At 44.7% G+C, this 13,751-nt stretch overlaps 1 protein-coding gene across 9 annotated transcripts in view; it reads left to right on the top strand.

Moving 5' to 3' along the window:
- Positions 1-13,751, top strand: part of MEGF11 (multiple EGF like domains 11) — a 2,301,522-nt gene that overhangs the window by 1,813,095 nt on the left and 474,676 nt on the right. The window lies entirely within an intron of this gene.

The following is a 13,751-nucleotide window of genomic DNA, read 5'->3' as shown; positions in this document are numbered from 1 at the left end:
GGCCATTCCTGGGTGCCGGAAAATATTAGTCCCCATTCCCATTGAGTCCCATTGGACTCAATGGGAATGGGGAGGACGGTAGCACCGGCACCATTCATGAAGGTGCATCCGACAGGGTCTGCTCGTGGGTGCCGGTCCGCCCGCCAGGTCAGACCTGTCGGGCAAAAAGTCACCCGCAAGCAGAACTCATCGTTTTCCAGTCCGGTAACAACGGTGCTGGCAAGCTTAGCAGTACCTTTGCTACCAGACCGGCAACCTTATAATGAGACCCATTGTGCCATGGCTGCTGAAATCTGCAGGACAAATATTTAAATTCAAGCAACATTTTTTGATATGTGCATTACACTCACATAAACACAGCTCTGCAGCATATTGATTAACCCCTCAACCGGGTTCTCTCAGATAACCGGCATGTTCAAAATCTCTTGCAGCAGGCGCATGCACCCAAATTGGCTTTTCCCTGGCATCGGAAGCTGTGATCTGCAGAATGCGCTCAACTATCAGAAGGTTTCTCACTTAAATCTATTAGGCGACTGCCCTAGTTACAGAGGTCACAGTATAATGAAGCTGGCACCTTTGCTTGGCAGCCTCCTTCCCGTTCAGCTCCTTTCTCTAACTGACTGCCTAGAAACTCACCACGCATCAACTTTCTCTGTTCCATATTTTCACCCGGGAAGTCACATATTTCAGACTCCGTGCTAATCACGGAGACCGGGATGCAGGTCTTACATCATGGTGTCGGCCCGGGTTCTGAGCTCCCTGGGCAACGGGAAGCCACCATCTTGCTTTCCTGGTCTCTGGGTACTAGCCGCCAGTCACACCGGCCATGTTTCTCTCACTGCCTCAACGCTACACTTACCACCCTCCACCCCTGTCCACCAACCTCCTTCCGTCTCTCGTGGCTGCTGGTCTATGCTCTCCCATCCTCCTGCAATGGACACAATGGAAAGGGAGAAGAGACTTAGAGTAGTCCCCTTCTCCCTTTTCCATCACCGCCATTTATTGTAGTGTTTTTAAATTGGGAAACTGCCATTATGCCATTTCCCAGCTTAAAAAGAAAAAGCTATTGGCACTCAGGTTATCATGCCAGGGTGCTAATACCTATAATGCCCTTGGTGGGAGGCATTATTCCCACCTCAGGTTTTATTGCTTAATTAGAAGCCAAGGAAGGTGCACTTATCATTCTAATTGAACAATCTATGGGCTATGGGAACCAGTATAGCCTGCAGATTGTTCAGAAAGCTACATTCCATGGTAATGGCAGTGAGGAGCCAATTCCTTGCTTGCTACTGCCAGGCAGTCTTTTCAATTAAACTTCCATATTACAGGGCATGCGGTAGGGGCCCTGTAGTTATGGTTAAGTTGCTAAAAAATAACTGAACCTGCACTGAATCTGCAACTGGGCCACTCACCGATCTCGGTCCTTGGCCCAGACACTCTTCCCTGCACTGCCTACCTGCACTACGGGACTGTCTCTGTTTCCTACAGCCCCTTCTCCCGGCACTTACCTTGCACTTGCCACCAGCTGGCCCTATTATTTATCTTGTATTCTACTAACCATGTACTGCACTTTCCCCTCTCCCCTTCCCCTTGCACTTTTCCCATTCCCCTCTACCCTTGCACTTGCGCAATCTGAATGACACCTGGCCTAGTAGGATCGTTATCTGTCTCCCCTTGTTCCTCCCCCCTGCCTCGTCGCGCCTTGAAACACTTGTGTATAGGCGCGTTACAAATGCCATATCATATCATATATCATATCATAACTCATAGAAAGAGCACTTTTTAGGCGGCTTATAACTTTGGCACTCTTCAACAAATCCTCACCAAACTTTGCAAAAAAAGTATATGGCTACCTCAGAGTGATTTTGCGAAGTTTGGTGCAGTTTCATCCAGTGGGTGTGCAAAGTAATAGAGGGGATCCCAAAATGTTTGAAATACTCATGGACACAATGAAAAAAATATTTGCCACCAAACTTGCACGAGGAGCGGCGGCTTGGTCCTGAAAATGTTCTTTTGTTAATTTGCTGTAAATCCGTTCAGTATATTTTTTATAAATGGCCAAAATACCCAAAAAAAGGGTACAAAATAAACAGTGAGTCCACGGACGCCTCTGGACCAATCAGAGAGCAGTGTGACGTTCGTGTATAGCATACGAGCCCGGTGTTTGCTCAATTAAAAACGGGAGGTGTTAACACATTTGAAATGGATGCCATGTTGGCTTCGCAAACTGCTATTAAGTGCCTCTGGTTACCTTTAAACCCATGTTACACTGTCACATAAATAACAAAAAGGAATACATAACATTTAAAAACAGCCTTAATTCATTGTGCATTCATCATAGATTGTAACTTTAAACCATTGATTTGGGTTATTTTTTATTTTGGGTTTAAATTGATTTAAATTGAGCAGCTCCCTTGTAGGGAGGAAAGTCAGCCACAGCCACCTGGGGAGCCAATGTCTAGTTTCTTCACCACCCTCTGCCAAACATAATAGGCTGATGCTTCTGGAGTCAAAACCTCAGCGCCGAAAATAGTAGCCCAGAATTGGTCCAAAGTGTGAGCGCTGACTTTGTTGTAAGCCCTGTGATTCTCTGGGCTCAAGGCCCCACACTGAGTCAGAATGTGGCGAGTGGACTCTATTTACTTGCTGCACAATCTACATAGTCTTTTGACTCTAGGAACCTCAACCCAGGCCCCTGTATTTTTGAATACGGGGAGGGTTTGGAGGTTTTTTTGTTAAGTAAGACTTGGGGATACCAAGTGTAAAGGCCTGATGGGAATAGACTTCAAACTTACGGAAGCCGGCTCGGTAATCTAAAGAGAGGGCTGCATCCATAAAGGTAAGCTTCCTCTCGATCCTACACAGGTAGAAATCTAACCATGTCTTAGGGACCGTATCAATACCCAACTCCACCAAACATTGTTTAGCCAGTCTATCAATGTCACTAAACCAAATGCTCTTTGAGAACCTCTCTGCATGTGCTACCACCTTTCCTAGCAGAGAGGGACCCTCCAAATAGTCATAATACTGTTGATTTTGCGATTTAGAAGATGAGACACTGAAACATCTCACTCTGTTTTCCCGAAAATTACAATCACTAAGGACCAGACATTTGGCACCCCAATTCCTAAAGCAATTGACTCTAAGTGCAAACGACTGGTGGCAGAAAATGCTTGATGGTGTTTATATGAAACTGACCTTTGCTTTAACTCATTTCTTGAATGACATGAAAAATAAGCTGGCAGCAAATAGTTGTGATGTGACATGCTGTTAAAAACCATTAACGGTTAACTGAACTCTAGAACCTTGTGGGAAGTTTGGGGGAATTGATGACAATTGCATTTTCTGTTTTTGGTTTTTTTAAAGGTTTTGTATAAACCAATAAAAATATAAGAATAAAAATACATCTTGGCCAAAAATGTAATGGCTGCTAGTTTCCAAGACATTAGTAAAGAAGAGAGACCCATCTACAGCCGAATGGCCTCCACCGGAACACTCCCTGAGAGTCCACGTAATGAGCAAAGGATTTTCGCTTTCAATCTAAAAAAACACTAAAAAACACAACATTGCACTTGTCAAACTAATGAAACAATCTCTGGCGAGGTGAGGGCTGATCAGCATAGGATCGGATATGGCCTTAAAAAGCAAAAAATCGGGATATTTTCTTCTACAAATTCTGCAAACATCTCAGAAGTTCGGGGACATTCCTGTGATGCTCGCGAACATCTCAGATGTTCGGGGCCATCCATGAATATTTCTGCATTACAGGGTCGGTGAAAATGTTTTGGATGGCTTATAACTTTGGTTCCACGCAATGAAGCTGCATGAAATTTTGCAAAATCATTTTAGACCTGACCCTGAATGGTTCTGCAAAGAAGGGGCAAAAGTAGAGGGGCAGTCCCTAAAAAGTTGAATGGATTATAAATTTGGTCCCGTTTGACGAATCTTCACAAGTTTGCAAAAAGATTTTAGACCCAGATTTGAATGTTTTTGCAAAGTTTGGTGGGATATTGTCAAGAGGGGACAACATTAGAGGGGGTCGGTCCCAACATTTTTAGATGGCTTATAACTTTGTTGCTGGTTGACAAATCTGCACAAAGGTTTTCTGAAAGATTATAGGCCCAACTTTGAATGTGTGTGTAAAGTGTGAAGAGATTTGTGTCAAGTGGGGGCTAAGTTATATGACTATTTTCTGTACATACATTTTGACACTGTTCAAAAAAGAAAACATGGATGGATTTGCAGCAAACTTGTGCAAGGAGCAATGGCAAGATCATGAAAGCATGGTTTTGCAAATGTGTTAGTGTTTTATTTTTTTGAAAAATGCCATAATGTAGGTACAAAAAATTGTGATTACTTTTGGGGACTGAGGTATAGCCTGTGGCCATGGGCAGTGGCCAGATTAGCCGGACAATCTGGCTACTCGCCATGATCACAAGGGACCAGCAATGGGGTTAAAGAGGGCATTGCCATCAGGGACCTGCTATGTGGTGACGTTTTTCGAAATCTAGATAGGTTTGAATGGGGAAAATAAATTCTGCTCATGGCCACAGCCCAAAGCGCTGGACAGGATTGCAGCAAACATTCGCAAGGAGCATCAGCAAGGACCTCAAAGCATGGTTTTGCAACTCTGTCCTGTGTTTTAATTTTTCTAATGTGTCAAAATGTAAGTGCAAACAAATGTGAAATAACTTTGGTGCCCGAACAATGGGCCTGGCCCTGAACAAGGAAAAATAAGTACTCTGACTTGCTTATGGGGTCATGCAGCAGGGCCGAAGCGCTAGGTTTGAATGGGAAAAAATATTCTGGTTGCGGCTACAGCCTAAAGTGCTGGACTGGATTACAAAAAAACCTACCCGAGGAGCATCAGCCAGGACCTGAAAGCATGCTTTTGCAAATCTGTCTTGTTTTATTTTTCTAAAGTATCAAAATGTAAGTTCAAAAAACTGTGATATAATTTTGCTGCCTGGCAGAGGGCCTGGCCCTTGGCAAGGAAAATGTCTACTCTGATTTGCCTATTGGGGAATGCAGCATTGCTGAAGCCCATGCCCCATGGATTGTAGAGACTGGCCATGGCTGCAACCCATGAGCACTGGCCATTGGTCACATTATGAGGGTTTAGCGGGTACTGAACTAGTATCCAGGGTAGGTGCAGTGGATAACAGGGTGGTTTGGTGGGGCTGGGGTCATGGTTGAGCCTCATGCCCTAGGCAATTCAACCATGACTTGCATCCCCAGCATGCGCCTCTGATAACAACAGACATCAGTATGCATTGCAAAAATGTTTGTTAAAGGAGGTTTATAGTTCTTTCCTATATGTTAATAGAGGAATTATTAATAACTTATATGCAGTGATGTAACATCATGAAACATTTTCACTCATAACAACCTATGAAATTCACAGAAAAAACGTTGTTTAAGAGACATTATGATTAAGTTGCGCTAATAAAGACCTCTGAAATTCAGTGACAAAACATTGTTAAAGGGACATTATGGTAAAGTTGCACTAATAAAAACCTATGAAATTCAGTGAAAAAATGTTGTTAAAGGGGCGTTATGGTTACAAGTAAAACCGAAAACCCCCAGAAATGTGCCAGTTATGGTATCGAAGCAACCATAACTCACACCACCACCCTGAACTGCTGAGACTTACACCCAGGACATCAAAGGAGACATCACAAATGTCATTGATGACATCACTGATGATATCACATATGAAATTAATTTTGATGAAAAGTCCCAACAATGGGATGTGTTTATAATGTTGGTAACAAGATGTCAGGGGTGATTGGGAGACCTATCATGAACTACTTAATCTATTAAATAATGTACTCATCTAAACAAAAAATTATATTGGAGTGTTGCTGTTAATACAGGAACCTAATTATACATACACATAGGCAATGGCTGCCTCATACAACATAGAAGTACAATATTTTTAATCTGGTAATTTTGGATAGTAAAATAATGAATGCTACCTTATCAGAGTTTTGAGTAATGTTAAATATGGAATAACTAGCTAACAATTCAAGACTTACTACACATTTGTGTAAGTACAAACAATACATATGATGACCCACGATGCACACGAATCAGAGGCACATAGAGGGAAACTAAAGTAAGGAAGAAAGAAACAACATCACCAGGAAAGGTTAATAACATTAAAGTACATCTTCATGTATACAAATGAAGTGTGTGTTTGAGGCCTGCTTATTGCTCTGTGTATGTGCACCATGAGCTGAGACCAAACCCTAAGAAAAGTATTTAAGAACATACGACAAGGTTAATGTCTAGATATATAGCACCTTTTGAATTATCATATTCTGACTGTCAGTGAACAAAACCACATGGCCTACATATGTGGCATCATCAGTGATGTCATCAATGGCATGTGTGATGTCATCTTTCATGTACTGGGTGTTCATCTTAGCAGTGCATGGTGGTGGTGCGAGTTATGGTTGCTTAGCTTACCATAACTGCCGAATTTCTGGGCGGTTTCGGTTTTACTTGTAACCATATCGTCCCTTTAACTATGTTTTCTCTTTCCATGCCCTCAGTTACGCAACCCATTCCTGCTCTGCTCCTCTTCTGCAAGTTTTCTCCTTTTGGAAATGGGAAGGGGGTAGAAAAGCTAATTGCTTCCCATCCCGAGTCCTATGCCTGCTTAGCCCATTGGAGTCTATAGGAAGAGGATACAGCGTGGCAGAACTGATGGAGAATGAGACAATGCAATGGCTGGCTCATCTGTGTCTCTCTCCACTGGTCTTGTAGCCCTTAGAGCCAGCCAGTGCCTGGACTGGGCCCGCACACCACAGCCGATTTACATCACTGTCATGGCAGAGAGGTAAACGCTGATTAAGTCTCCAGTGCCATTAATGAGACATTGGCCTCCTAAAATGCTAAATTACCCGTGCCAACCTCTAGTAGGTCTGAGATGGCCATAAAAAACACTGGTCCACATTATAATTAACCTACACAGACAGTCTATAGAGCAGTGCCCCTGGGACCCAGTTGTTCTAAGGATAAAAAATCAAACTATGGTGAAAGAACAAAGCCTATCACCATATCAATGTGGGGCAAATAATAAAACTAAATTCTCAATGGACTTGTCATGGGGAAAATGACCTCCTTTTATCATCCCATTGCAAGACTTTTTCCCTATTAAGTAATCTGTTATTACGCGCTTAATACTGGAGACCGGTCCCTGAGCTTGGGAAAGGGATTGAAACCTGTGCTGCTTTGTGTTGTCTTGCTTTCAAGACAAACGCGTTGCCTCTGCGGCATATGCAGCCATGTGTTAATAATCTGCATTTCTTGGGGACAAGCAATGTTGGACTTGCATGGCCCACAAATAGAGCCCCGACCAATTGCTACTGTGAGTAGCAATGAGACGGGTGCTTCTGATGAGCGTTGACATGAAGACAGGGCTGATACTGGGGTTCTTACTCCCCCACATATAAGCCATGATGGGGGCGACCATTCACCAGTTGGAATGTGACACCCCAACTAGGTTTGAGGTTGAAATTGGAGCTTCACCACTGATGAATTCTGCACAAACTGACCGGTCACATATTTTTCAAGACTCGGCGCCCTTGAACACTGAATTAAATTTGCACAATTTGTTTCGGGCATAGATTCCATTTTGAATACCCGTTCTGACCACAGGCTCGTACACCTTGGTCTTCTGATCCTAAATGCTTTATTCCCAACACCGATCCTAACTGGAGTAATGTCATGAAACACTTAAGTGAATCAAAACATCTGGTATGATATGATAGGTTATTTATAACGCACTTAATACCCAGAGGTTTCTAAGCACGACCCGGAGATCAAACCTGTATTGCTCCATGTCATCTTGCTTTCAAGTCGAGCACGTTGCCCATGAGCTATCCCCCCGAGACCAATGGTTACCATGAATTCTTTTTAACCTCTTTTGTAAGATACTGTGAACCTATTTTGAGGGATTTCTAAACACCCAGATCTTCTGAATAGCATACTGTTGATTTTAAAGGCTAACAATAATTTGGGAGATCAGGCTGGCCAGCTAGTTTGTGGTACCAAAGTGAGTAAGGCTATTCATTCTACAAGCCTGGCAAAGATGAAAGCCTCTTCTGACATGGTGTGGCCCTTGCTATGAGTGTTGCCAACTTTGGGTGCTACTGGAGTTGCAATGCTGTACTCGTGGAAGTGTTTTCCCAGAAGGACTGAGGCAAATGTTTCATGCAGTGGGTTCTGCTGGGCATAGCTCTGGTGCTAGACCTCCTGGTGAGGTCAGGTTAGTTAGTGATGGCTGAAAGCAAGGTGTGCAGGTCTGATTGGTATCTCTTGTCATGCTACCCTGTGGGAAGAAGAGGTACCAAGAGGGGTCAATAAAGGGGAAACTCACAGAGGGGACACAGGAGTGCTCGATGGAAGCAACCTCACCAACTTCACACATAAAAACGCATTTGGTGGAGGGTACATTGAATACACAGGTGATAAACAACAAGCAGGGCCTTTTCACTGTAGAGGACGGGGCAGCCTAAATCATTTTTAAAAAAACAACAACAGTGGGAAATAAAAGCTTTAAGCAAACTCCTCATTCCAAAGTGTTGCAGATTATGTGGGCTCCTTCCAAAAAGACCCTTAAAGCAAATCCCGCCTCTAGACCCCCAGTAGAGTGTTTGGACATTGGAAAGGAGGCTGGTGAATCTGCGCAGGTGATGGTGTTCACGGTCACCAGTAAACACGGACAAATTCCTGTGTCTTGGAGCACCAGCAGTAGTAATCCCTGCCTACAGAAAAGGACCGATATTCGTTTTCAGAAATGACAGTCTTTTTGCTTTGAAGGATGTCGCAGCAAAAATGTGTGCTAAAGTTCCCTTGTCTGAACTAGATAAACAGGCACACCTTAGCGTGCCTATATTGGGACCTGGTTCATCCACATCTGTTGATGTTGTGGCCTTTTCCCACACTATCTTTCAGACACCACAGATTAAGGAGCAACAACCATATGATTTGCTTGTTGACTATTTTGCAGCCTTTGACAGAATCGACAGAATGAGACTCTGGAAAAAGGTTGGAATTGCGGTAATGCCACTGGTCCTGTTGAAAATGATAGTGGCCCAGTATGTTGATAGCAAGGTCAGGGTTGGGCCCAAACCTGCTGCAAGTCGACATTTGTTTCATGCAATAGAGGCCTTAAACAAGGGTGAATCCTTCCCCCTTTACTTTTAAACTTTTAGATCGTAGATTTGTTTGAAGAATGATTTTAAATCGATACTTTCATACCTAAATTAGGCTAGCTACACCTTCAATATTTGTGGTAAATAGACTATATCAAGTCTTACCATCAAACTTTGGTGACGGCACACTTTGATGGCGGCACACAAAGTGCGTGCCAGTGTTTTTTCAAAGAAGTCTTCTGAGAGATAATGGCTTAACTGGAGCAGTAAATGCGCTACTAGTGTAATAAAAATGTCTTAACCAGGACTGCTGTCAGCAACTCGATTTATAAGCACTATGCGTGTCCTTCACTGAAATCCTTTTAAAAAACCAGTATTGACAAAGCCTCAAGGTACCCAATTTTGAGGCATACTATTGGCGTGTCAACTGCAGTTTGTCACAAGTTGACTGTCGGATGTGCAGACCCAGGAAACAGAAATGCTGCAGTCTGCTTGCACTCCATTCTTCTGAAAGGAAGTAATATGAACAGCAGAGCTGCAGGCCCCGGAAACCCCACTGCTGTTGAGTTCACACTGGGGAAGGCGATATGGAGGAGGTGGATCTGCTTTGTATAAGAGGTCACACCCTACTCGCCTCAAATTCCACTAGTGACACTGAAAGAGGAGGACGCCCAGGTTAGGCTACATGTGAGGAAATACTGGGAACCAATGGGGGGGGGGGTAACAGTAGGAGATATGTTACAGGAGGGTAAATTGAAGGACTTCAAAACATTGGCATCAGAGACAGGCATACATGGGGGACAACACATACTATATGCCTCGCTTACCTCCATATTAAAGCGGAAATGGCTGGGAATGGAAGGGGGTTCGAAAGAGGATGACAAGTTCAAAACTATATATGATATTTCAGAGGGGGGGACACGCCGTGTCAAGGATATATGAGCTGGTAATGTCCCAGGACGGAGACATGCAGGAACAGACTAGTCTCAGTTGGGAGGCAGACTGTCAGGAGAAATTCATGGAGGCGGTTTGGGGCAAGGCATTCATTTACCATAAGAAAGTATCTAGGAACGCGACGCTCCAGCTAATCCAATTGTATATAACGCACAGGGTGTACTTAACCACGGGGAAAATAGCCAAATTCGACAAAGCCACTGAACACAAGTGCCCAAAATGTGGAGCGATCAACGCTGACCTGGTACATATTTATTTATTTATTTATTTGCATGTTTGCATGTATAAAGCGCACAACAGCCCTCGGGCCTCGCAGCGCTGTTACAGAAGGCTTGCTTAGTTACATAAGTGCTTGCAAAGACATTCAAAAACATACATGTTGCCTATCCCCATGTTGCAAGGTGACATACTTAGTTACATAAGTGCTTGCGCAAACATAAAGGTTGCCTCCCATGTTGCCGGGCAGCAGCAGCATACAATGCACAGGCAGTTTCGGTAGCACAAACATGTTGCCTCATCTCATCTTGCAGGGCGGCAGCAGCATACAAATGCAGAAAGGCAGTTTAGGAGGGAGTGGCTAGGAGGTGAGGGGAAAGGGGAGGGGAGGACAATGAGATGGGGGTGGGGGAACTCACAATAACACAGGTGACCATGGGGGATATGGGGGACACATGCAGCAACACAGACTACCAAGGGGGAGTGGGGGGCACTCACAACAACACAGGCGACCGGGGGCGGTGTGGGGCACATACAGCAACACAGGCAACCAAGGGGGGGCACATACAGCAACACAGCTACCATGGAGGTGTGGGGGGCACTCACAACCACACAGGTGACCACGGGGGGGGGGGCATATACAGCAACACAGGCGACCAAGGGGGGGGCACATACAGCAACACAGGCGACCAGGGGGGTGTGAGGGCACATACAGCAACACAAGCAACCAAGGGGGTGTGGAGGGCACTCACAACAACACAGGTGACCGGGGGGCGGTGTGGGGCACATACAGCAACACAGGCAACCAAGGGGGGGCACATACAGCAACAGAGGTGACCACGGGAGGAGTGGGGGGCACTCACAACAACACAGGTGACCAAGGGGGGGCATATACAGCAACACAGGTGACCAGGGGGGTGGGGGCACTCACAACAACAAAGGCAACCAAGGGGGGGACATACAGCAACAGATGCCCAACCCCATGCTACAGAGCGGCAGCAGAATACAGATGCATAGACCAGTGCAAGAGGTAAAGACACTCAAACATTGGCAGTACACGTTTGATAGTAAGGGTGTATATGAAACGTAGTCCGGATAACAGAATATGTACATGCCGCTTGAGACAAACCATATAGGCATACACAGCGGAGCAGAAACAGCTTTCCTACCTCCGGATCAAGCACTGTCTTGTGCTGGCGCGGGTAATGTACGTGGGTAGCTGGAGCGCCATGGATGTTCTGGGCCTGTGGTATGATACGGCCGTGCTGGGAGGACATAGCCCAGGTACCGACCAAGGTCGGGATTGGGTTAGTCATAGGATCTCCTTAAGCCTGCATGATCAGCCTGTTTGCGCGCCCCAAGCGGGCGAGTGATGTGTCTAAGCTGAAGGGCTTGGTGTACATCTTAGCAAAACGCTGAATAGCGATGGGGTGGAATAGGCATAATGGCACGGATGTAAACCATTGGTGGGGGGACCTCCAGAAATGGACTCTGGCAGAAGCCGCAGTGTGGGAGGAGGCGGCCCGTAGAGGTCAGAGTGAACAAAGCACAGATCTAAACTCATGGAAGTACATGGTACGGGACCTGATGGCTTTGAGACATATGGAGATAGGACAGGAGGTGGAAGCCCCGCCATGAAGGCGGATTACAAGGAAATGTAAAACGTTCAATGTAACATGTATGTGTAAGTAGATATGCTGGGGGGAGAGAGAGGGAGGTACACAGACAGGATCCGTACTCACATGGTTATGTCAATGCTTTACAAAAGTCTGTAAGTTATGTTGTGGTTAATTAAAATAAAATATATATATTTTTTTTAAGTATTGACTAAGCCAATAGGTTTGACTTGTGTATAAGTATTCGGCATTTGTCAAGCACTTCTGTTAGCTGACCAGGTACGCGCACCATTTCGCAGCGGTATCGTAAGATTTAATCGGGAAAAAAACGAATGGGAGATTTATTTGAAAATCATCTGTAAGAAAATTACTAAACTGAAAATGTTGAATAAATCCCCCATTTGGTGTCATTATAGTGAACAAGGGCCGCAGGGGCTGTGGGGGTGTCCCATGCACCCTTGTTCTCTATAATGCGATCAGGGTTGTGGGGGCGTCCCCCGATGCCCATTCAATACAATTTGAGCAACAAGTGAAGGGAACCGTCATCACAGATGGAAGCAGGAGATGGCGGCACACAAGGCGGTGTACCGCCAAGGGTTAAAGGGGTAGTCCAGCTAAAAATGTTATTTAAAAAATAGATAGGCAACATTAAAAAAAAAATACTAGCACTTTTTTTTTAAACTTCCTATGTAAAATATTGAGCTATTCAAGCTCAAAATTCGCAAAAGCAAGCACATGGGCGCATCCATTTTGTGAAATGGATGCCCGCCTGTGCTGGCTTTTGCGGCACTAATGAAGGAAAAGCCAGCCAGCTGTAGTAAACAAAAGCTACCGCTGGGTGGCTTTTCCTTCATTGGTGCTGTACGCGGAGGACAGGGACCGGAGACCAGAGCAGGAAAGCTGCAGCTGAATCTCAGTAAGTGCTATTTTTTTTTTTTAAATAAGCACTAGCTGCAGTTTTGGAGGAGCCCAGAAAACTTAGAAATAAAACCGCTCCAAAGCCAAATAAATTCGATGTTTTCACCATGGTGTAGGCACTGCACTATGGTTTGCAATTATAGTGTGTTGCAGAAAACCTTTCTGTTTAGATAGTCCAGAGCAATCACATCCGAGTCTCCCTGATGAATTTAGAATGCGGTAAACAAAACATAAAACAATGGGCCACCTCTTCCCCAAAACCTGGGTGATCCAGATGGCATGACTAAACTTGATGCTAGAGTGAGAGTGATGACCTTTCCATCCAGTGCTACCTTCCACGTCCACCAGTAGGCGCTGCACAGGAGAGAATGACTGAAGGCCAGATTAAGCTTCCACATATGTTAATGTTGAAGGACAATTATATCGCGCACTATCAACACCGGAGTGGTCCCCTGGCGGATCTGAAAGGTAGGAGGGTAGGGAGGGTTAGTAGGGTGTAGCAGGGATAAAAATAGAGCTATATTTAGTGATGTCCTGTTGGCAGCTTCACTTCGGTTGACGTCGTTCTCTGAGCATGGGTGCGGTTTTTTGTGCTATTGTGTGAGGCTATGTGTGTTTTTTTTGTTGTTGCAATGTAGTGAAGTGCATGCGGTTAAACAAGTACTTTTAAAAGTGGAATAATCCATGTGATTCATGCAAAGTCTGTCCTTGCCCAGCCATTGATGGCTTCTTGATTGCAGAACTCTACTATAATTACTGTGATCCATGGAAATGGGAACAGGATTAGGATACCCAGTGGAAAATGTTGGATTAACATTGGCAATGTTGTCTGGTTAGCCCCGGACTCAACCCACCTAAATGAATCAAACTACTATATCAAGAC

This window comes from Ambystoma mexicanum, chromosome 11 (assembly GCF_040938575.1).
Source record: "Ambystoma mexicanum isolate Mex_15411 chromosome 11, UKY_AmexF1_1, whole genome shotgun sequence".
NCBI classification, from domain to species: Eukaryota; Metazoa; Chordata; class Amphibia; order Caudata; family Ambystomatidae; genus Ambystoma; species Ambystoma mexicanum.
The sequence above is the reverse complement of the archived record's forward strand: the minus strand, read 5'-3'. Positions and strand labels throughout refer to the sequence as shown.